We start from the raw sequence: 24,561 nt of genomic DNA on the forward strand, positions 1-24,561 counted from the left end.
ATGAGACTGACTTTTTATGTACCTCAAAGTGGGTTTTTGTAAGCTAGTGTGTTTTATTTTTTGTGTGTGTGGGTAAACTGAGTTCTTAGAGGACTTTTATTATTTGGTTGTTTTATCTTCTGTATCTCTGGCCTTGATCATGGTGCATCCCTCAGAGTGGTTCTGTCTTGTAGTATTTCCAAATATTTCACCTGCTGTATGAGGGTTCTCCAGAGAAACAGAACCAATAAGATGTGCATATACAGAGAGTTTATTTTAAGGAATGAGATAGTGGAAACTGGTAAGGCCAGAATATCCAGGATAGGCCATCAGGCTAGAGACTCTGGAAAGAGTTGCTGCAGTTCAAGACCTAAGGTAGGCTATGGACAGATTTATTTCTTCTTTAAGAGATGCCATTCTTTTTTTAGAGGTCTCCAACTGATTGGATAGGCCCACTCACATCATGGTAGGCAATCGTCTCTACTCAAAGACTAAAATGTTAACCCCACTCGAAATATACCTTCAGAGTCTTTTGTGAAATTTGTTTAAATATCTGGGTACCAAGACATTTGGGTGCTTAATCAAGTTGACACATGAAATTAGTCATCACCATCTGACTAGAATTTTACATTGATTTCTTAGCTTGGAATTTTCAGGCAACGCAAATTATTATGAAATTTTATCCCCTCTCTGTAAGTAGCATTCACAGAGGTACAGGTTTTTGGATTTCCAACAAAAAGAAACAAGGTTCTTTGGTGTCTCCTTTCCCGTCTGTGTATTTCTTTTTAATCCAACTGTTCTTTGACTTGGGAACTTTTCAAGAGTTGGCTACATTTCTAATTCTTGACCTTTCACAGATTTATGGCCTAGTTCTCTATCCTTGTGAAGTTAAAAGCTAATCCTCTAATTTATCTGCTTTCGTTCTTACCATTCTACTTTTCTGTTTTCTTTCTCTCTTTGTCCTCTTCCCACCTGCCCCACCTCCTCCTCCTCCCTCCTTTGTTTCTACCTTATAAACTAAGTTATAATTCTACAATTTTATCTTCAATTTTCAGATGCTTTTATGGGCAAGATTTTTGCCAAATGATTCATATCCAGAAATCAGAAAAGCATCTTTTTAACACACTTTTCTTCCTCTCTCTGAACTTTTATTAATCTTGTTTTAATTTTTATTGTTTTAAATTTTTATTGATTTAAAGAAATTTTGGTACATTAAGGACATTACCCATTTATCGCTCACATTGTTTTCTGTATATTTTATCTAATTTATTCTGTGGCCTTTATAATTGTTTGTATTTTGCTAGAAGTTGGATACTTAAAATTTATCAACTATATTTTTGTTGTGTGGCTTTTGAGTTCTGTTATGTTTTCCAGAATTCTAAAATAAGCAACTAAAATAAAATAAACTTATAGTTTTTTTTAATGGTTTTGATATATACAGTTAAATCCTTAAGCACTTAGAATTTAAAGAGAGAATAACTTTGTTGTACAGGTTTATTTTCTTAAAAATAATTAGGCAGTTACCCTATACTAATTTTAATTAATCTGTTTCTTCCTCACTCAGCATACTCATTTTGCCAATAAAGGAGCTCTTCTAGAGTCTGAATTGCTTAATATTATAGATAATTAATAATTAAAATGGGACTTAAAATCTCCATATAAAATTGTCTTCTAAATACATAATTCTTCTGTTAACATAGTAAAAATTATTTTATTATCCATTCTTGAGATACCAAAAATTGTTTTGTTAAAGGCATTCCATTTTCTTATGATAAGTGCCAAGTACTGATACTGGCAATACAATATTTGTGTGCATTTGTGTGTGTTTGTAAACTAAACCTCAGTGAAGAATGTCATAAAATTAATAACAGCAACACCTTTATTATGCAGCAACAGAATAATGGCCACTATGCAAAGTGAGTTCAGACTGTATAAAGCAAATGACAGTAAAAAGATGTGAAACATACGTAGGAAAACTGTCATTTGGCATTTGTTTGCTTATACCATAACTTTATGTAGAGAAGTAGCTTTAAAGAATTGCAGTTTACTGTTACAGAGATGTAAAAATTCAACTAATTATATTACCACACATCCTCAACTATAAGTGCACCCTGATTAAAATATAGAGAAATTTGCCTTATTTTGTCTTATTTTTCTATTGATTAGTTACTTAAAGTTATGAAAACACCTCTAAAAATGAAGACAAGAAACATTCAGATATATAAACATAAATAAGAGATGCTGTGCTCAATAACAGTGAATAGCGAATTAAGGCAAATATGTAATTTGTGTATATAGCTGTGTGTGTGTGTGTGTGTGTGTGTGCTGTGTCTACTGTATTTCAATCAATTAGCATGTATTTGAGGTATGTAAAGGAAATTATAAAGGCATCTCTATTCTTAAAAATAATTTAATACTTTGTTATGTACATAATATATTGATACCAGAGATCAGTAATACAAGTATCTGTGATTCAATGTGTGGGAAAGAAAATGAAAGTATAGATGTTGAAAAATGAATAGTCAAAAAATAGTGAAGCAAAATTGATATCTATGTGATTTTAGTGTCCTCCGTAAATAATGTTATATACAAGTTGATGTGTAAGTCATGGAAATAAATATGATGTTTTAAATTAACTAAGGGATATGTGTGTGTGTAGATGTGTGTATAAAGTCAACTTATAAGTATTATGGTCAACAACCTTATGATATAATAATAAACTTACATTACATTGAGTAATCTGATTTGCTAGCTATTTTGACCAAAAATATTTATTGACAGCCCTGTTATTTCACTTAATTGTCAGATTATATGTATGTTTTGGAAAGTTTACATATAATAAAGCAATAAAATCAAGTTTAGTGTTCTTGCCATGAACATCAGAGCAAGAATTATTCTATGGTGGAGCCTGATAGAATCTCAATCAGTATATCTTATTTTAAATGTAGTGTTTTGCAAAAAAGCGTTGGGCTGAAGTGAGGGGGAGTTTCAGTTCTGTCATTAATAATAGCATGGTAACTTTCTTGCTGGGTGATTTCTGACACTCTACCTAAGTTCTCTGAGCTTTAACATTCTCAATTGTAATAAAGGGAAATGACTGTCCTCAACACTTACTTAGATTTTTATGAGAATAGATTAATAATTTGTAATATAATTTACAAATATGTAAGATGTAAAGAGGACATCACTAACCTTAATGTACCCTCTGCCCTGCCTCCGCATCTGTAGATACTGAGAAGCAGTTAGCCCTTTAAGGGATCAGTGCAACTGGGTCTTGAATCTTCTATTCTACACTGGATGAAGCCTGGCTATTATTGTGGGCCATGGTGGACAATAACGCTGTATTCAAGTACAGAAGTTCCAATATTCAAAGCTTCTTCTCAGACAGTTTTTCCTTTTGATGTTATAATAGTAAAGGGATGGGGTGGGGGGGGAGGGAAAAAATTTCCCAGAATTGTCAGTAATAGTTTTCAAAGGAAACAACAGTACAAAAGAGCGAAGGGTTTTGGGGCCTCCATTCGAGCACATACAAGCACAGATAATAGAAGATTAAATTTATCTCCACAGAGAAAGGTGGAAAATTAAAATGAGGCAAAATTTAGAGAATAGAAATGGAAAAGCCAAAAGCATTCTTAAGGCAGTTAAGCTCTAAAGTACCTGTTACTTAACTTCTATTAAGAGACAAGACTCAGTACAGTATTGATTCTCTATAAAAAAGCCTCTATATTTTTAAAGATAGGGGTGAACTATATTTTCACACTTTAATCTTAAAACCATAATTTATGATATACACTTAATGGAAGTATATCTTATAAAATTGAAAATAAAAAGTACAAATAGTTTATAAAAAGATCTATCCTATAATGCTATAATACATAAGCCAAAAGGGTTTTATAATTTGAAAATCAAATACCAAGACCATTTTAAGCTTTCAATAAAAGGCATGAACATTTAATAGTATAATTTATTTATAATGAAAATTAAAGTATTAAAAACAGTATTACTAAGTACCTATACCTTAAATAACTGCTTGAAATTACCTTCATTGAATTATATTAACTTAAAATAAATTAGTTGTTATTTTCCACGTGTTTTTCAATAGATGTTTCAATCGGGAAACATGTTTCCAATGCCGTTATACCATAATAATACCTTCCATTTTTTTCAGGAAGTCTTTGGATAAGACTTCAGCTGCTTCAAATTAAGACACGATTCTGTCATTTTGAATTTCTGCTTTTTCTTATCCATATATATTTAGTATGACTGTCTTACTATCACTAGTGCTAACTTTCAGAATTATCATGCAATAATAAAAAAATCACATTATTTCCAATACTTGTAAATGTTATATCAGCATATGTTATATCAGGTTATCTGATCATGAAGATCTTTTATGTATAGTTCTTCTATGTATTCTTGTCACGTCCTCTTAATATCTTCTGCTTCTTTTGGGCCCATACCATTTCTGTCCTTTATTGAGCCCATCTTTGCATGATATGTTCCCTTGGTATCTCTAATTTTCTTGAAGAGATTTCTAGTCTTTCCCATTCTATTATTTTCCTTTATTTCTTTGCACTGATCACTGAGGAAGGTTTCCTTATCTCTCCTTGCTAGTCCGTGCAACTCTGCATTCAAATGGGCATATTTTTCCTTTTGTTCTTTGCCTAAAGCCTTTTTAGGCTGATTCTTAAAGATAAAATGTCTTACGGTTAAAATTAGGGGATTTTCATTATCATTTCTCTAATTTTTCTACATTGTTATCATGGATAACACAATTTTTTTTTTCTCATTGTTCCTTGGTTGTCTACAGAATGCAACTGGTGTAGAATTCATTATGATTAATTAAAAATATTACCTTCTCAGTAAGTACCAATTGTTGAAAAGACTATCCTTTAAATTACCATTTTAACTTTGTTGAAATCAATTATTCATATATGATGGGTCTTTTTTTTGAATTCACCGTTCTCTTCTACTCATAGATGAGTGTTCTTCAGCAATACTACACTGTCTTGATTACTGTTCCTTTATAATGTCTTGAAATTGAACAGTGTGAGTTCAACTGTTTTTATTCTTTTATACATAAATTTTAGAATAATATTTTTGAATATCTATAAAAAGTTCTGCTGGAATTTTGATTTGGATTACAATGATCTATAGGAGGAATATTGCTATAATACTCTCAAGTCTTCCAATTATTAACTTAGTACATCTCTTCTATTTATTTGATCTTTGTTTTTTTTTCACTCATGTTTTAGAGCTTCTATCAGACAGATTCAGGCCATAGAGTGCTAGAATCATACTCAGTACTTTATTTTGTGGATGTGGTCTTGTAAATTTTGATTTCCAAATGTTCAGTGCCACTAATTAGAGCACTTTTGTACTGTTAATCTTTTATCCTGTCATCTTGCTAAACTCACCTATCAGTTATGAATATTTGGTATAGATTTCCTAAGATTCCATAGATAATTATAAATTGCTACTAGAGACAGCTTTAGTTCACCTTTTTTAGCTTCTATTTTGTTAATTTTTCTTTATTTCTTTGCTGTGCTGTCTAGAACTTCTTGTATAATATAGAATAGGAGAGGAGGGATTAATTTATTGATTTTTCATTTTATTTTTTGTCTCTTCTCATTAGAAAATTTCTACTGCTTCATGTTCAGTTTCACTGATTAATTTTTCTTTCATCTTTATTCTGCTATTCAGGCCAATATTAAAAAATATTCAGTTATATCTGTTTTTAAAAATTCTCATTTAGATCTTTTGTATGATGTCCCTTTTTTCTGGTATGAACTTCTACTTTCCATTCAGATGTGTTTATTTCATGGATTATGTGTTAAGAGTTCTTATATATAATATCTTTGTGTGATAATCTCACTGTCATGGCAATCTTGGGTTGACTTTATTTTTTTGTATTTTTACTTGGTGATTGATTAGTCAGTTTTTCCTTTGTTCCCTCATCCTTCAACTTTGGTATGTTATTATGGATTATACTCTGGATATTTGGAATATTATGTTGGTGGATCATGGGCCCTATTTGATCATAGTCAAATCCTTGTTGTTGTTATTTAGCAGATAGTTAAAATAATTAGTTTTAGAAGGCAACATCTATTTCATCTTCTGTGGGCAGAAGCTCCAATGTCAGTATTTGTATACATTCTGCTATGTGTTTATGTCTACCAGTGCATGAGCCATGAGCTACTTAGTAATTTATCTCTGACTATCATATTTGGTTGGTGGTTTATAGTTTAGTTTAGTTTAGTTTAGTCGCTAAGTCATGTCAGACTCTTGCAACCCCATGTACTGTAGCCCACCAGGTTCCTCTGTCCATGGGATTTTCCAGGCAAGAATACTGGAGTGGATTGCCATCTCCTTCTCCAGGGGATTTTCCCGACCCGGAAATTGAACTTGGGTCTCTTGCATTGCAGGCAAATTCTTTCCTGATTGAGCTATGAGGGAAGCCCATATCACAGTCCAATTCTAAAATCTTTAGCCCTGTCTAACTAGCTGGGTACTTCCCTTGGGGGTGTGGTCAGGCCCATGTATTAGATGATCATACACAGGACTAGGACACCTGCTTCTCCAGCTCTCATTTCTTCAGTATTCCATCCACAATTTCCAGTTCCCAGGTCTCATACCCCAGCTCCTCTGGATGAAAAAACAGTTTCTCTCAGAAATTTAGCCACTGTGCTATCACACAATTCCACATGACTGGGCCCATCCTTGAGGTATCAAATAATAAGAGCTAAATAGTGGTGATTCAGAACTCAGGGGTTTTTTAGGCTTAAGATAGTGTGTCCTAATCTTCAGGGTATATAAGAGCCTATGCCGTCGTCAGCACAATAGCAGTGTATCTCCAGAGCTAGGGCATAAGTGAGAGCAGAGGAGAGAGGAGAGAAATAGGAAAAAAAAAGAAAAAAATATTTTTCTCTCACCCTTGGGATCTCCAAAATCCCCCTTTCTTGGTCTTATGGATTGATATAGGGGTCCTCTAAAGAGTTCTCTGCCTGCTATGCAGTTCTGCAATTCAGGCCACACTCAGATCCAAGGTGTCCTGATACTCAGTCCAGAGCTTTCTCTGCTGTATCTCTTTTTATTATTTTCTTGGCCACTTTTAATTCCCATAAAAAGCCAAAAAGAACACTCTAAGGGTTAGTATCATATTAATTAACATATTTATTTAGAATTTGAATATGGAATATGGTCAGGTTCAGTTTTCATTTGAAGGGTCTGAGTCAGTGTTGTTGCCTTGAATATAAAATCAAATGCTTATCCTCCAGTTCTGTAGCTATGAACTCCTAGGCCATGAAAAACTGTGACTAAAGGATTTAACTAGTTATTTCCAATGGAATGAATAGATAGCTCATCAGAATAAATATACTTGGGGTTTAGTAGCAAGACTGTATTTTTTTATTATCCTGTGTAGTTTTCAAAATTCTAACTTAGCTTCCTCTTTCTCTTATTATGCAGCTGGCTATATATTTACCCCCTTAAAAATCCTTGGCCATTTCCCTGAAGGGGATAGAGTCAGTGGACTGAATAGGATTAGCATCAAAAGTCACCACTGCTTTCCCAAGCAGAGTTAAAAATAGGATCATTGAATAATAAGGGATTTAAGTCTCAACCAGGCAGGGCTCTGAAGGAAATTATTTGGATTTAGACCAATAGAGATTAGAGTGTGATTAGAAACTACCATGTCCTTTATATCAGATTAAGTGACTTGAAAGGGAAGACTTGCAGGAAAAGAAGTCAGGTCACAAAATTTTGCACCTGCTTCCTTAAATCAATCAAAGAAAAATCTCTCTTTCCTGGTACATTTCTGAGTCTGAGAGCACCGACTGAAGCAAACACAAAGACATGAAGCGCTAGAAGTGTTACAGTGTAAGGTTGAATGAAAATTGCCTTTGGGAAATAGCCAATATAGGAATCAAGGAACCAAGACAGGTAACCGATAATAATAACTTTTGTATAGATCTTTTATCTTAAAGAATCCCAAAACAATTTCCACAGAAGAAAATGCATCATATTCAACAGAAATCCCTTCATCCCTAGAGTGAGGCATTTCTATTTAATACAGAATTCTTAGCGGGAACAAAAAATGAGAAAAAGATTTTTTTCAATATAAGGTTAGTTTACATTGTCTACTCAATGCTTGGATGAAAGAGGGTCGTTCTTTGATTTGGCAAGATATTTTGGGGAAGAAAAACATGCCCATATAAAATCACTTTAAAAATGTTTCCTAACCAAACTGAGGTAGATTTATATTTTCAATATGGGATAGCATGTACCATTTAAGTAATAGAAAGCATGAAGAAAAAATCATTTTTAAATTGTAAAACATTTTCCTTACATAAGTAAAACCTTTAAGGTTGAAACCTTGTTTTTATACATCTGTAGTGTGTTTCCTTTATGAAGATAGTAACAGTCTTGAAAAACAGTCTGTTCAAAAACTATTTGAGCTAGGGCACAAAAAATTCTTATACATTTTTTCAAAATATACATCAAGTTAAATTCACACAAGAACAGCTTCTAACAATATAGAAATAGATAGATATGCATATATTTGTATATATACATTGTATAATAAATATACATATATTGCTCAGAGATACTATAAGAATATAGTCAGTTACAGGGATAATGAGATTCCTCACCAGCTCTTTTTTCTTTTTAAGTAAGTTTGAGGTATAATTTATATACAAAAAGCTGTATTTTTAATATATACAATTTGAGTTAGGGGAGAAGTATACATCCATGAAATCATCACCACAATGTATGCTTGTATGCCATAACCATATTTTATGGCGTAAAATATGCGTCCAAAAGTTTCCTACCATCCTTTTTGATTATTTTTTCCCTGAGTGACTATTTTGAATCATGACATTGTTTAACACTGAGATCAACATTGTTTAGAAGTGCCAATATGATATTAATATTCTATTTTCAGTAGGCAGTTATGGATCAGTACTCTATATTGTTCCTCTTTCAGAGTACTGTTTCACTGAGGAGAAAATTTCACTTTTTTATGATCTGGTGAGTGTCCTGAAATTACAGGGAATTTTTAACAATATCAAACCAAACACTGAAAATCAAATCCTGCTTTGAAAATATTTGTTCACCACTAATTTATTTCATTTGATAGCAGGTTACTATAATAGAAAAAAAAAAAAAGAAAGGAAAATGGATTAAGTTATAACAGTGCATAAGACATAGCAAGAGTCAAACAAACTGCTGCTAATGAACAGGGTAGAAGATGAACGTTCCAGACAGAAGGAATTATCTAAGAAAAGGCAGAGAAAAAACGGGTGATGTGAAGGCAGTCAATTAGATGGTATTGAATTCTCATGGGTGAGAGTGAAGTAATTTCACAAATATGTTTAAATAATTCTCTTATCAAGGACAACCTAACTATAATGAATTAATTTCTATTTTTTTCTCTGGGGAATTCCCTGGTTGTTCAGTGGTAAAAGAATCTGCCTACCAACGCAGGAGACATGAGTTGCATTGCTGGGACAGGAAGATCCCCTGGAAGAGGGCATGGCAACCATTCCAGTATTCTTGCTTGGGAAATACCATGGACAGAGGAGCCTAGCAAGGCTATAGTCCATGGGCTGCAAAAAAATTTGACATGAGCAACTAAACAACAACAATGTGCTATTATTACTGTTCATCTTTAGGTTTATTTCTTTCCAGTTTTAAATTAGGATTAATAATACTTAGCTCACTGAATATCTCTTCAAATAGATGAGTTTGTACATTAAAATTCTCATAGTTTTTTGAACTGTGTTAGCTTGTAAATCGGAGAAGACAATGGCACCCCACTCCAGTACTCTTGCCTGAAAAATCCCATGGATGGAGGAGCCTGGTAGGTTGCAGTCCATGGGGTCGCTAAGAGTCGGACACGACTGAAGTGACTTAGCAGCAGTAGCAGCAGCTAGTAAATAGTAAATAATGATAGAGTTTAATAAACACTGCTATCATTGTTTTCAGTCCGTAGGAGGAGGCAGCATTTTGTATGGATTGCTTTCAGTGAGACTTTTACAAATGCATTAGATTTAGGCATGATGATAAAGAATGGAGATACTGTGTGACATGGAGGGTATATGTCTATACAGCCTGAGAATGGGTGTTTTTGTTTGGCACACAGGGAGTTGCCAAAGCTGACAAAGAATTGTGAAGAACAAAATAAATTAGCTGTAAAACCTGACGATACAAAAATGCAAAGCTGTAGGAAGTCTCAAAAGTCAGTTAAACAGCTTAGATTATTCTCCATACTTTATTTAAATTTTGCTTTTGGGTAACTACCTTTTCCCTTTGTAAAAGTTCACATTTTTATTTAGAAAATACAATTTCAAATCGTTTCAGTATGAAATTGATTGGGGTGGGGGTGAATCACCACTATGACTTAAAGGATTTAAGAAGATGGTAACAAAAAAGACATTCAAAAACAAAGGAAAACCTAGATCTGGCTCTGTAAAACCCTTTATATCATATGTAAAGTATTTAATTTGTGTTTGTGTAACAATAATTTTTGCCTACTTGGAACATTTTGCTATTCCTCCTAAATTCTTGGGCTGGCTGGTTATTTTGATTGATGTTGAGAGGCTATAAATATGACTTTTCTGGAAATCTTGACTAGCTAGAAACCCATCTATATTACATGGCTTAGTTGCAGTCCTGCCTGGAGGCAAAGGATAGATAACCTGAAATAGAATAAGAGACCCAAAGGAGAGGATTAAGTCACTAGATTAGTGGTGACCATATGCTCCCTAGAAGGTTCATGAAATTGCTCATTTCCATGGAAAAAGATATGTTTTTCTCAGTGGCCTTGAATTTTAGTAAGAGAACAAGGTCACCACTTGCCTACAAAATGTCCATTAAAGCCCCTGGAGCAACTAATCTTTCAAAGAGAATATTTTTGTTCCAGATATAAAAATGCTCAATTATTAGAAAAACTCTCCTCTCTCACCGTCCTCTTTTCCCTTTTCCCTCTTACTCCCACTCCTTCCTTTCTTCTTCTCAGTCTTTCTTTCCTTTCTTCCAAAAGTTTGAAAATGCTTCAGTATTGATCTTTCAGGTGCTATGTTTTATTAGATTGCTTAACAGTAAGAAAATATCCTAAAAGGAAATACATCTGTTTGAATTCAAGATCTACATTCCTCAGTTCAGTTCAGTTCAGTTCAGTCGCTTAGTCATGGCTGACTCTTTGTGACCCTATGAATCACAGCACGCCAGGCCTCCCTGTAAATCACAAACTCCCAGAGTTAACTCAGATTCACGGCCATCGAGTCAGTGATGCCATCCAGCCATCTCATCCTCGGTCGTCCCCTTCTCCTCCTGCCCCCAGTACCTCCCAGCATCAGGGTCTTTTCCTATGAGTCAACTCTTCTCATGAGGTGGCCAAAGTACTGGAGTTTCAGCTTCAGCATCATTCCTTCCAAAGAAATCCCAGGGCTGATCTCCTTCAGAATGAACTGGTTGGATCTCCTTGCAGTCCAAGGGACTCTCAAGAGTCTTCTCCAACACCACAGTTCAAAAGCATCAATTCTCTGGCGCTCAGCCTTCTTCAGTCAAACTCTCACATCCATGCATGACCACAGGAGAAACCATAGCCTTGACTAGACAGACCTTAGTCGGCAAAATAATGTCTCTGCTTTTTAATATGCTATCTAGGTTGGTCATAAATTTTCTTCCAAGGAGTAAGTGTCTTTTAATTTCATGGCTGCAGTCACCATTGGCAGTGATTTTGGAGCATCCAAAAACAAAGTCTGCCACTGTCTCCACTGTTTCCCCATCTATTTCCCGTGAAGTAATGGGACCAGATGCCATGATCTTCATTTTCTGAATGTTGAGCTTTAAGCCAACTTTTTCACTCTCCTCTTTCACATTCATCAAGAGGCTTCGTAGTTCCTCTTCACTTTCTGCCATAAGGGTGGTGTCATCTGCATATCTGAGGTTATTGATATTTCTCCTGGCAATCTTGATTCCAGCTTGTGTTTCTTCCAGTCCAGCGTTTCTCATGATGTACTCTGCATAGAAGTTAAATAAGCAGGGTGACAATATACAGCCTTGACGTACTCCTTTTCCTATTTGGAACCAGTCTGTTGTTCCATGTCCAGTTCTAACTGTTGCTTCCTGACCTGAATACAGATTTCTCAAGAGGCAGGTCAGGTGGTCTGGTATTCCCATCTCTCTCAGAATTTTCCACAGTTTATTGTGATCCACACAGTCAAAGGCTTTAGCATAGCCAATAAAGCAGAAATAGATTTTTTTTTTTTTCTGGTGGTCTGGTATTCCCATCTCTTTCAGAATTTTCAACAGTTTATTGTGATCCACACAGTCAAAGGCTTTGGTATAGTCAATAAAGCAGAAACAGATGTTTTTCTGGAACTCTCTTGCTTTTCCATGATCCAGTGGATGTTGGCAATTTGATCTCTGGTTCCTCTCCCTTGCATCACCAACATAATGGATGTGAATCTGAGCAAACTCAGGGAGACAGTGAAGGACAGTGGGGCCTGATGTACTGCAGCTCAAGGGGTCACTAATTGGACAAGACTTAGTGACTGAGCAACAACCTTTAATCCTGCCCAGTTTTAAGCTGAACAAAAGGGGAAAGAGAGACAGCCCAAGCCTTGAAAATTCAGGAAATCGTGGGTAGAGGAGAGTAAGGATAAGGTTAACCTTACATTCAAAATGAAAAGTTATTTCATTGACCAACTTACTCAATTGTATTAATTGGCAAGTAATTGCCAGGGTGTGGGAGGAAAACAATTCATCACAGAAAGCCGAGTGTAATTTAGTAATCCCACTGAGACATACAGACACTATCCTTAGATGTTTGGAAATCTGACCTTAAATGTAATCTGTGGGTGGAGGGGGGGATCTCAGGTTTGCCTTTATTTTGAAGATGCTGAACATGGCCACATTATTCCAGGTTTAGATTTGAATATCTTAATGTTAGTTAGGGAGGGGAGGAACTGGCAGTGAGGTGCTAGCTTCCCCACAAAAAACGATACAGTTTCTTTCTTAGCTGCAAAAACAGTTTGATGAATCAGCTAGTAGCTTTTCTTGGTACAATTGTCCATTTACAAGGGCCACCCTAAGTAAGAGGATAAAAGCAGACATCAAAATGAAAAATTAATTGGGAGACTGTAGAAATGGGCCTGTAAAACAAATAGCACCCAAAAATCAGGTTGACAGTTGTAGCCTCTGTCAGGTGTCCTGGATCCACTTGGCAATTTGATGAACATGGCAATAAATGTACATAACTTTGTGTAAACCTAAGGTGCTCATTGTTCCACTGGGGCCTCACCATAGACCTTCTGGGCATGGAGAGCCTAGATTTAGAATCTCTAATCTTGGCAGAAATTAACTGGAAAAGGACAGTTTTCATTCTAATCCCAAAGAAAGGCAATGCCAAAGAATGCTCAAACTACTGCACAATTGCACTCATCTCACATGCTAGTAAGGTAATGCTCAAAATTCTCCAAGCCAGGTTTCAGCAATATGTGAACAGTGAACTTCCAGATGTTCAAGCTGATTTTATAAAAGGCAAAGGAACCAGAGATCAAATTGCCAACATCTGCTGGATCATTGAAAAGCAAGAGAGTTCCTGAAAAATATCTATTTCTGCTTTATTGACTATGCCAAAGCCTTTGACTGTGTGGATCACAATAAACTGTGGAAAATTCTGAGAGAGATGGGAATACCAGACCACCTGACCTGCCTCTTGAGAAATCTGTATGCAGGTCAGGAAGCAACAGTTAGAAATGGACATGGAACAACAGACTGGTTCCAAATAGGAAAAGGAGTACATCAAGGCTGTATATTGTCACCCTGCTTGTTTAACTTCTATGCAGGGTACATCATGAGAAACGCTGGGCTGGAAGAAACACAAGCTGGAATCAAGATTGCTGGGAGAAATATCAATAACCTCAGATATGCAGATGACACCACCCTTATGGCAGAAAGTGAAGAGGAACTACAAAGCCTCTTGATGAATGTGAAAGAGGAGAGTGAAAAAGTTGGCTTAAAGCTCAACATTCAGAAAATGAAGATCATGGCATCTGGTCCCATCACTTCACGGAAAATAGATGGGGAAACAGTGGAAACAGTGTCAGACTTTATTTTTTTGGTTTCCAAAATCACTGCCAATGGTGACTGCAGCCATGAAATTAAAAGACACTTACTCCTTGGAAGAAAATTTATGACCAACCTAGACAGCATATTCAAAAGCAGAGACATTATTTTTTCAACTAAGTTCCACCTCAGTCAAGGCTATGGTTTTTCTAGTAGTCATGTAGGGATGTGAGAGTTGGACTGTGAAGAAAGCTGAGCGCCGGAGAATTGATGCTTTTGAACTGTGGTGTTGGAGAAGACTCTTGAGAGTCCCTTGGATTGCAAGGAGATCCAACTAGTCCATTCTGAAGGAGATCAGCCCTGGGATTTCTTTGGAAGGAATGATGCTGAAGCTGAAACTCCAGTACTTTGGCCACCTCATGCGAAGAGTTGACTCATTGGAAAAGACTTTGATGTAGGGAGGGATTGGGGGCAGGAGAAGAAGGGGACGACCGAGGAGGAGAAGGGGACGACTGAGGAGGAGATGGCTGGATGGCATCACGGACTAGATGGATGTGAGTCTGAGTGAACTCTGGGAGTTGGTGATGGACAAGGAGGCCTGGTGTGCTGCGATTCATGGGGTCACAAAGAGTCGGACATGACTGAGCGACTGAACTGAAGTGAACTGAACTCCTCTGCCCTTTTTAAAACCTGCTTGCACATCAGGAATTTCACGGTTCACGTATTGCTGAAGCCTGGCTTGGAGAATTTTGAGCATTACTTTACTAGCATGTGAGATGAGTGCAATTGTGTGGTAGTTTGAGTATTCTTTGGGACATACTCTCCAACTTAACATTGATTTTTTTCTGTTAATAAGGAAAGGTTTAAGCATGAAACAAAACTGATTAAGTTACTTTCCTAAAAGTAATTCCATGCTACTACAAAGTACTGCTATACACTATATATCAATAGTTAGAAAATGGTTTCTAACCATATTTAAAAAGTCTTCCTCTCTGTTATTAATCTTCAACCTGAAAATAGAACTTTCTCTGCTTTTGCTCTTGCTGCCCTTATATTTTTTTATGAGACCATCAACTCAAAAGACATCAATTCTTTTAAACTGGACAAAGTCTAAGTCAAAGGGTTTTTTATTTCACGTTGGTTTTTTCCCTCTCTCTATTAAGTAGCACTAATTACTGATTCTGGTAAGGCATAATGAGTTAGTATTCTTGATAAGAGAAAAAATAGAAATTCATTCATTATAGTTAGGTTTTTCTTGATAAGAGAATTATTTAAACATATTTGTGAATTTACTTCACTCTCACTCATGAGAATTCAATACTATCTAATTGTTATTGCCTTCACATCACCTGTTTCTTTTCTCTGCCTTTCTTTACACTATTCCTTCTGGCTGGAATGTTCATCTTCTATCCTATTCATCCTGCATTGCCCTACTCCATATTTGCCCCATCTTATGTCCTGTATCAGAGAAGGCAATGACCCCACTCCAGTACTCTTGCTTGGAAAATCCCATGGACAGAGGAGCCTGGTGCTTCAGTCCCTGGGGTCACTCTGAGTCGGGCACGACTGAGCAGCTTCGCTTTCACTTTTCACTTTCATCATTAGAGAGGGAAATGGCAACCCACTCCAGTGTTCTTGCCTGGAGAATCCCAGGGAAGGGGGAGCCTGGTGGGCTGCCGTCTGTGGGTTTGAACAGAGTCAGACACGACTGAAGTGACAGCAGCATGTGCTGTATGATGCTTTTCTTGTGACCTCTCCCCATGATCTCTGTTCGAATATCACTGAGTTTCTTGTTGGCTTGGAGCATAATTGCATATGATAAATTATATCTTTTCTAGAGACTGCAAACTCCTTGAGAGAAGGGACAGTTTCATATTTATAGAATAGAATGTTCAATGTTATGGAGACAGACTTTTAATTCATATTTGTTTCACAGGTGGATGAAATGCTTTATTCCACATCTGAAACATGCAGGTTTTATTTCTTGTTAGAATATCTTCATTTATTGTACACAGAGTCTTGAAGAATATATTCTGCTCTCCATTATATTTGAAATGAGGTATATTTTATGATTCATGGTGAGTTAAATGTAAATTTCCTTTTATCCCAGTTCTTCCTGTTAAAAAGACCTTAGTGTGACTAGTGAAATCCATAGCCTAAATATGTAAGGTTATGACACATGAAAAATTCTAATTGAATATATTCATTTATATAATAAGAAAATGGAAAAAAAAGATAATTATCATATCAAACAGTTAGCACTTTTATAGTACTTAATTTTGTGTCTGACACTGGTCTGTGTTCTTTCGTATACAGCCCACCATTTACCCTCACAAAAGCTGCATGAAGAAATTCTCACAAAGAGCTCATGTCACTTCCCTAAGCCCTACAACTTGCAAGTACCAGAGCCAAGGTTTAGATCCAATTAATGTGGCTCTAAAATTCATAATCTTAAGCACCATGCTGTATTATGTTACTTTCTCACGGGTAGCAAGAATACACTATCAGAGTTCTACAGAAATGTATATGATGCATTCAAAAAGAAATTACTGAGCATTGTTGTGCACTGTCACTGTAAGCAGTAATCCAGGTAAAGTCAACTTACGTCTAGTCTTGAGGAAACAAGTTTGCTTTTATTCAACTTTGGTAGTAAGAAACTACATGTTCAAGGTTAAGGTGAAGCTATCTGAATATATTTTACTTGAGGAGCCTACCACTATAACTTTTCTATTTCATTCTGAATCTTATTCTTTCTCTTATCCCATGACTATCTTTTAAAATAATGTATTATATTAATATAGTATCTGTCATTGAAATATTTATTATTGTTAAAAAGGCATTCCTGTGTCTTTGTAGGATACCCATTATGTACTAATTTTATTATAATTTTCTGAGATTTTTATATAAAATTATCAGTACACTTTCAGACCATAAAATACACTTTGGGGAAAGCCTGTACCTGCCTGCCTCTCTTTTCCAGAGCAAAGGTCATGCAGCCTCTTGGACCTCCTTTTTCCCCCCTTTCTCAGCTCTGTTTGCTGGCAGTTTGTCAAACTCAGCCTTTTAAGTTTAGAGACAAGGAGACTTGAGATCAAAGAGACCATGTGACTTACCTAAGGTCAATCAGCTACAGTGACATGATGGTTAAGTGAGGTCATTCAAAGTAATTTTTTAATGGTGTTCTACAAAATAATGAATCTGGGCTGACTCTGTTTTGAATATCTTATACCTTTCCTAGTTTGTCAGAGTTTCTCTGGTTTACAAAGTTATTTTCTTTGTTACAGGAATATAAACACAATGTTATAGTTTATTTTGGATATCATATAAACATACCTTCTGTGTGTGTGTATTAATAGCTCAGTTGTGTCTGACTCCTTGTGACCCCATGGACTGCAGCATGCCACGCCTCTCTGTCCATGGAATTCTCCAAGCAAGAACACTGGAGTGGGTTGTCATTTCCTATGCCAATACCTTCTAAACTTGTGAATTTATTTTATCCAAAATTTATTTTTATTTAATTTTATAGTACAATGAAATAGATAAATATATGTGAATGTATGCAGTTAATTCCTGTGAAGATAAATAAATATGTATATTTGTATGAAACATACATCAACAAAACATATAGCAGAAAAGACTAAAGTTATTTACATTTTGGACTTACATTCAAGCTTGGGTGAATCTGATACCCTTTAAGTTCAAGTTGAAGTTAATGGAAACCCACAGTGAAAAACTAAAGACTGTGCTCTTCTTGATCCTTGGACTGCAAGGAGATCCAACCAGTCCATCCTAAAGGAGATCAGTCCTGGGCGTTTATTGGAAGGACTGATGTTGAAGCTGAAACTCCAATGCTTTGGTCACCTGATGCGAAGAGTGGACTCATTTGAAAAGACCCTTATGTTGGGAAAGATTGAGGGCAGGAGGAGAAGGGGATGACAGAGGATGAGATTGTTGGGTGGCATCACCGATTCAATGGACATGAGTTTGGGTAAACTCCGGGAGTTGGTGATGGACAGGGAGGCCTGGCATGCTGTGATTCACTGGGGTTGCAGAGTCAGACACAACTGAGTGACTGAACTGAACTGAACTGATGCTCTTCATTTAGCATGAATTAATGATAGACATCTAAACATTCTCAGAAAATAAAATTTAAAGTTTTCTGTTTGTTTTCACAGTGCATAAAAGCAAGGGTGTTCAGTTCAGCCAAATCCTATGGTGAAGAATGGAAAGCACTGTAATGTGATTTACAATTAATGATACTATGTTGGGAAGAGATGGAATAATGAAATATTACTCCCATCAAAACCACACATTTCTGCTATTTGGACAAGAAAGTAATTTTATTACATGAACCATTAGAAGGAATAACTAAAGTCAAGTTAGAAATGCAATGTGTTTAGCTTAAAATTATAAAAGTGAAAGTTGCTCAATTGTGTCCGACTCTTTGCAGCCCCATGGATGGTAGCCTTCCAGACTCCTATGTCCATGGAATTCTCCAGGCCACATTACTGGAGTGGGTAGCCCTTCTCTTCTGCAGGGATCTTCCCAACCCAGGGATGAATCCTTGGTCTCTCATATTGCTGACAGATTCTTTACCATCTGAGCCACCAGGGAAGCTCCAATAATGGAACTGTCCAATAATAGATATTTTTGTACAAGTATTTTCTGTATCAGGAGGAAATATAACTTATTTAGAAAAAGAGTCTATTCTTTGCATAGATTTAGGATTATGTATCAAACTGACAATAACACATATTCTCTGTATGTCTCTCATCATGTGGTGGTTTAGTTGCAAAGTTGTGTCCAGTTCTTGCGACCACCATGGACTGTAGCCATCCAGGATCCTCTATCCATGGATTATTCCAGGAAATAATACTGGAGTGGGTTGCCATTTCCTTCTCCAGGGGATCTTCCTGACCCAGGGATTGCACTCTGGTCTCCCGCACTGCAGGCATATTCTTTATTGACTGAGTTACCAGGGAATTCCTCATTATGCACATGTATCAAAATGTCTTCCACATTGTTAGTCATGTCACCATGCTGCTTTGTGTGGCTTAAACCTACTATTAGTAAGAATATTTTCTTCCTAAAAATCACTGTCCCTTTATTCTTTTCTTTTTTTCTTGATTGAGGAGATCTTATCAACTGGCTCATAACATCTATCATATGACTACTGTTGAGTTGACCTCAAAATCTTTCAGTTCAGTTGCTTAAACACTCACGAATCTCCTTACACAGATATGTGTCTATATTTAATTAAAATTATTTCCTCCTAATTATCTCTAAATTTTAAAGCAGAGTGCTTCATTCTGCTTGAAATCATGACAAAATTTACATTTGTGTTAAATCACCGCAAGTACTCCTTCAACATTTGAATTCAGTGAATCATGACTAGACTTGGCTTTTCCATTACTTTTCCATGTGGACTATGGGTATGAGTTTACATATGCAGAAAATATAGTACAAAGGAAAAAATATAAAAGTGACTAAGTATACTTTTTCAGTTCAATTCAGTTCAGTCCCTCAGTCGTGTCAGACTTTGTGACCCCATGAATTGCAGCGCCAGGCCTCCCTATCCATCACAAACTCCCAGAGTTCACTCAGACTCACATCCATCGAGTCAGTGATACCATCCAGCCATCTCATCCTCTGTCTTCCCCTTCTCCTCCTGCCCCCAGTCCCTCCCAGCATCAGAGTCTTTTCCAATGAGTCAACTCTTCTCATGAGGTGGCCAAAGTACTGGAGTTTCAGCTTTAGCATCATTCCTTCCAAAGAAATCCCAGGGTTGATCTCCTTCAGAATGGACTGGTTGGATCTCCTTGCAATCCAAGGGACTCTCAAGAGTCTTCTCCAACACCACAGTTCAAAAGCATCAATTCTTCAGCGCTCAGCCTTCTTCACAGTCCAACTCTCACATCCATACACGACTACTAGAAAAACCATAGCCTTAGCTAGACGGACCTTAGTCGGCAAAGTAATGTCTCTGCTTTTGAATATGCTATCTAGGTTGGTCATAACTTTTCTTCCAAAGAGTAAGCGTCTTTTAATTTCATAGCTGCAATCACCATCTGCAGTGATTTTGGAGCCCCCAAAAATAAAGTCTGACACTGTTTCTACTGTTTCTCTATCTATTTCCCAAGAAGTGATGGGACCGGATGCCATGATCTTTGTTTTCTGAAAGTTGAGATTTAAGCCAACTTTTTCACTCCTCTTTTACTTTCAAGAGGCTTTTTAGTTCCTCTTCACTTTCCGCCATAAGGTTGGTGTCATCTGCATATCTGAGGTTATTGATATTTCTCCCGGCAATCTTGATTCCAGCTTGTGTTTCTTCCAGTCCAGCATTTCTCATGTGCAAAAGGTTACAGCATCCTGTTGTCTTACTAAAGAAGTCACTGATTTATTTCTATTTTTTATATTAATATGTTGATGATAAGTCTACTGTAGAGTTACCACAACAGACTCCTCAAGTCTCCTGATCCCCTACAAGGTGCAAATAATTGTGTTTCATGCTGATTAAAAGATCTGTTAAGGTCTTTGCCACCAAATAGTTTATATTCCATAAAAGAGCTAAACATTCCTATTCTTATACATATTCATTCACTCTGAATATTATGTAGACCAAAGAATATTCTTAAAGAAGTTATTATGAAAAGTAGTTTTGTCTTACCTCTCTATTCTTTTCACTTTTCCTCTTCATGTTTCCTCTTATCTTCCATTCTTTCTCAACTAAATCTTCTGATTTTTGTAGACCTTTCCCCTAAACAGATAATCATGCTGCAGAATGCGGCTTTATTATTATTCCTTTTCTCATATTCATCATTTTCCCACAGGAAATCCATAGCTAAGTTTCCATCTTCTCTTTTCCTTGCCAGTTATATACTTCCTGATGACTATGTTCAGCTAAAAGCTACAGCAATCTTTCCCTCCTCATCCCCATCCTCTTTTGCCCTCTGCTCAATTATCTGTATATTTCTTGATGCTTATTTTCCAGTGTCCATATATATAGGGTAAAAGATGCTATGCTCAGCAGTCTCGCTAAGTATTGACAATTTGAATTTGCAGAACTACATCAGTAAGAGGGTATAAACTGCAATCAAGTAGATTCAAAGTATGAGATATTGCATTGAAGTTCCACATAGATCTGATCATATTAAGCTCAGAATTTTCCTGAAGCTATTATTATAGTCTACTACTTTTTAGGAATGTAGTTAGTTAGAAAAGGAAAATCAGTCATGGAAAGAAAATGTATTGAACACCACTTGCTGCTGCTAAGTCGCTTCAGTTGTGTCTGACTCTGTGCGACCCCATAGATGGCAGCCCACCAGGCTCCTCTGTCCCTGCGATTCTCCAGGCAAGAATACTGGAGTGGGTTAGGGTTACTTCTGAACTGTATTGATTAAATCTGTAGCTATGGAAAAACATTTGTTAATGACTCTTTCCTTTGATATACAGGTTTAGTTGAGGTACATTATGAAAATCTTTTATTGTGAGTTAGTTAAAAACTTTAAAGCAATATTGTTAGCTGTAATAAATACAGTAACAAAAATAATTAAGTCATTTTAAAATATAGATGCTGTTTAAAAACAAATCAAATAAACTATCATGTGTTTCAGCATGTGCTTATTTTATCTTGAAATTTGATTTTTAGGTTGGCTTTTCCCCCAACTGCTCCATGATAGTATAATTAATTTGTTATCAAAAAGAAAAAATAGTCTCTTTGGATTCGAATTTTGTTAAATACTTGATTTAATGTTGTGGAAATCTAACTACTTGGAGGCATCATTAAGTGGATTGTGTTGTGTTGAGATCTTCTCTCTTTATTAAAAAGTTATTTTATACCTTCTGGAAAGTATGTCTACTTGCTCACTACTTAATTACAGTAGATGTCCTATTTTTTTCCTATCTTTTATTTTACCAGTTTCATAAAATAACTGAAACATAAATAATTTAGATAATATCATTATAACCAATATTTGTAGTTATGGCAACTTAAGAGGTTTTCATCCTGGAAAAAATAATACAGTTTGTAAAAAGAACTTTTTAAAAACTACAAATATGATAATGTATCATTTTTTCATGGAAAAACATCAATTTTCTTACAAATATACTTCTGTGTGCATGTACGCTAAGTCAGTTTAGTCATGTTCAACTCTTTGTGACCCTATGGACTATAGACTGCCAGATTCCTCTGTCCATGAGATTCTCCAGGTAAGAATACTGGAGTGGGTTGCCATGCCCTCCCCTCCAGGGGATATTTCCAACCCAGGGACAGAATCTGTGTCTCTTATACCTCCTGCATCGGCAGATGGGTTCTTTATCACTAGTGCCACCTGAGAAACCCTAAACATACTGTTCAGTTCAGTGGCTCAGTCATATCTGACTCTACAACCCTGCGGACTGCAGCACACTAGGCTTCCCTGTCCATCACCAACTTCCAGAGCTTACTCAAACTCATGTTCATCGAGTCGGTGATGCCATCCAACAATCTAATCCTCTGTCATCCCCTTCTCCTCCTGCTTTCAGTGTTTCCCAGCATTAGGGTCTTTTCCAATGAGTTAGTTCTTCCCATCAGGTAGCCAAGGTATTGGAGTTTCAGCTTCAGCAATGGTCCTTCCAATGAATATTCAGGACTAATTTCCTTAGGATGGACTGGTTAGATCTCCTTGCAGTCCAAGGGACTCTCAAGAGTCTTCTCCAACACCACAGTTCAAAAGCATCAATTCTTCAGAACTCAGCTTTCTTTATAGTCCAGTTCTCACATCCATGCATGTCTACTGGTAAAACCGTAGTTTCAACTAGATAGGCCTTTGTTGGTAAAGTAATGTCTGTGCTTTTTAATATGCTGTCTAGGTTGGTCATAACTTTTCTTCCAAGGAGCAAGTGTCATTCAATTTCATGGCTGCAGTCACCTTCTTCAGTAATTTTGGAGCTCCCCAAAATAAAAGTCAATCGCTGTTTCCATTATCTCCCCATCTATTTGTCATGAAGTGATGGGCTGGAGGCCATGATCTTAGTTTTCTGAATGTCAAGTTTTAAGCCAAATTTTTCATTCTCCTTTATCATCAGGAAGCCCTTAGTTCTTTGCTTTTTTGTCATAAGGGTAATGTCATCTTATCTGGGGTTATTGATATTTCTCCCAGCAATTTTGATTCCAGCTTGTGTTTAATCCAGCCCAGCATTTCACATGATGTACTCTGCATATATGTTAAATAAGCAGGGTGACAATATACAGCCTTGACATAATCCTTTCCCAATTTGAAATCAGTCTGTTGTTCCATGTCCAGTTCTAACTGTTGCTTCTTGACCTGCATACATGTTTTTCAGGAGGCAGGTCACGTGATCTGGTAGTCCCATCTCTAAGAATTTACCAGTTTGTTGTGATCCACACAGTCAAAGGATTTGTCATAGTCAATAAAGCATAAGTAGATGTTTTTCTGGAACTCTCTTGCTTTTTCAGTGATCTAGCAGATATTGGCAATTTGATCTCTGGTTCCTCTGCCTTGTCTAAATCCAGCTTGAACATCTGGAATTTCCCAGTTCACGTACTGTTGAAGCCTGGCTTGGATAATTTTGAATATTACTTTGCTAGTGTGTGAGATGAGTGCAATTGTGTGGTGGTTTGAACATTCTTTGGGATTGCCTTTCTTTGGGATTGGAATGAAAACGGACATTTTTCCAGTTCTGTGGCCACTGCTGAGTTTTCCAAATTTGCTTGCATATTGAGTGAAGCACTTTCACAGCATCGTCTTTTAGGAAATGAACTAGTTCAACTGGAATTCCATCACCTCCACTAGCTTTGTTTGTAGTGATGCTTCTTCAGCCCACTTGACATCGCATTCCAGGATGTCTGGCTCTAGGTGTGTTGTCACACTATCATGGTTATCTGGATCATGAGAATCTTTTTTTTTTTTTGTATAGTTCTTCTGTGTGTTCTTGCCACCTCTTGTTAATATTTTCTGCTTCTGTTAGGGTCATACCATTTCTGTCCTTTATTGTGCCCATCTTTGCATGAAATGTTTTCCTTTTTATCTCTAATTTTCTTGAAGAGATCTCTAGTCTTTCAAATTGTATTGTTTTCCTCTCTTTTTCAGCATTGATCAGTGAGGAAGTCTTTCTTATCTGTCCTTGCTATTCTTTGGAATTCTGCATTCAAGTGAGTATATCTTTCCTTTTCTTCTTTGCCTTCCACATCTTTTCTTGTCTCAGCTATTTGTAAGGCCTCCCCAGACAAACATTTTGCCTTTTTGCATTTCTTTTTCTTGGGGATGGTCTTGATCACTGCCTCCTGTGTAATGTCCTGGAATGCAAAAATAGGAAGACAAGAGAACACACTTGTCATAGACGACACCCTCTTCCAACAACACAAGAGAAAACTCCACAGATAGACAACACCAGATGGTCAATGCCAAAATCAGATTGATTATATTCTTTGCAGCCAAAGATGGAGAAGCTATATACAGTCAGTAAAAACAAAACTGGGAGTTAACTGTGGCTCAGATCATGAAC

The sequence above is a fragment of the Ovis aries genome, chromosome 1 (genome assembly GCF_016772045.2).
Source record: "Ovis aries strain OAR_USU_Benz2616 breed Rambouillet chromosome 1, ARS-UI_Ramb_v3.0, whole genome shotgun sequence".
Lineage (NCBI taxonomy): Eukaryota > Metazoa > Chordata > Mammalia > Artiodactyla > Bovidae > Ovis > Ovis aries.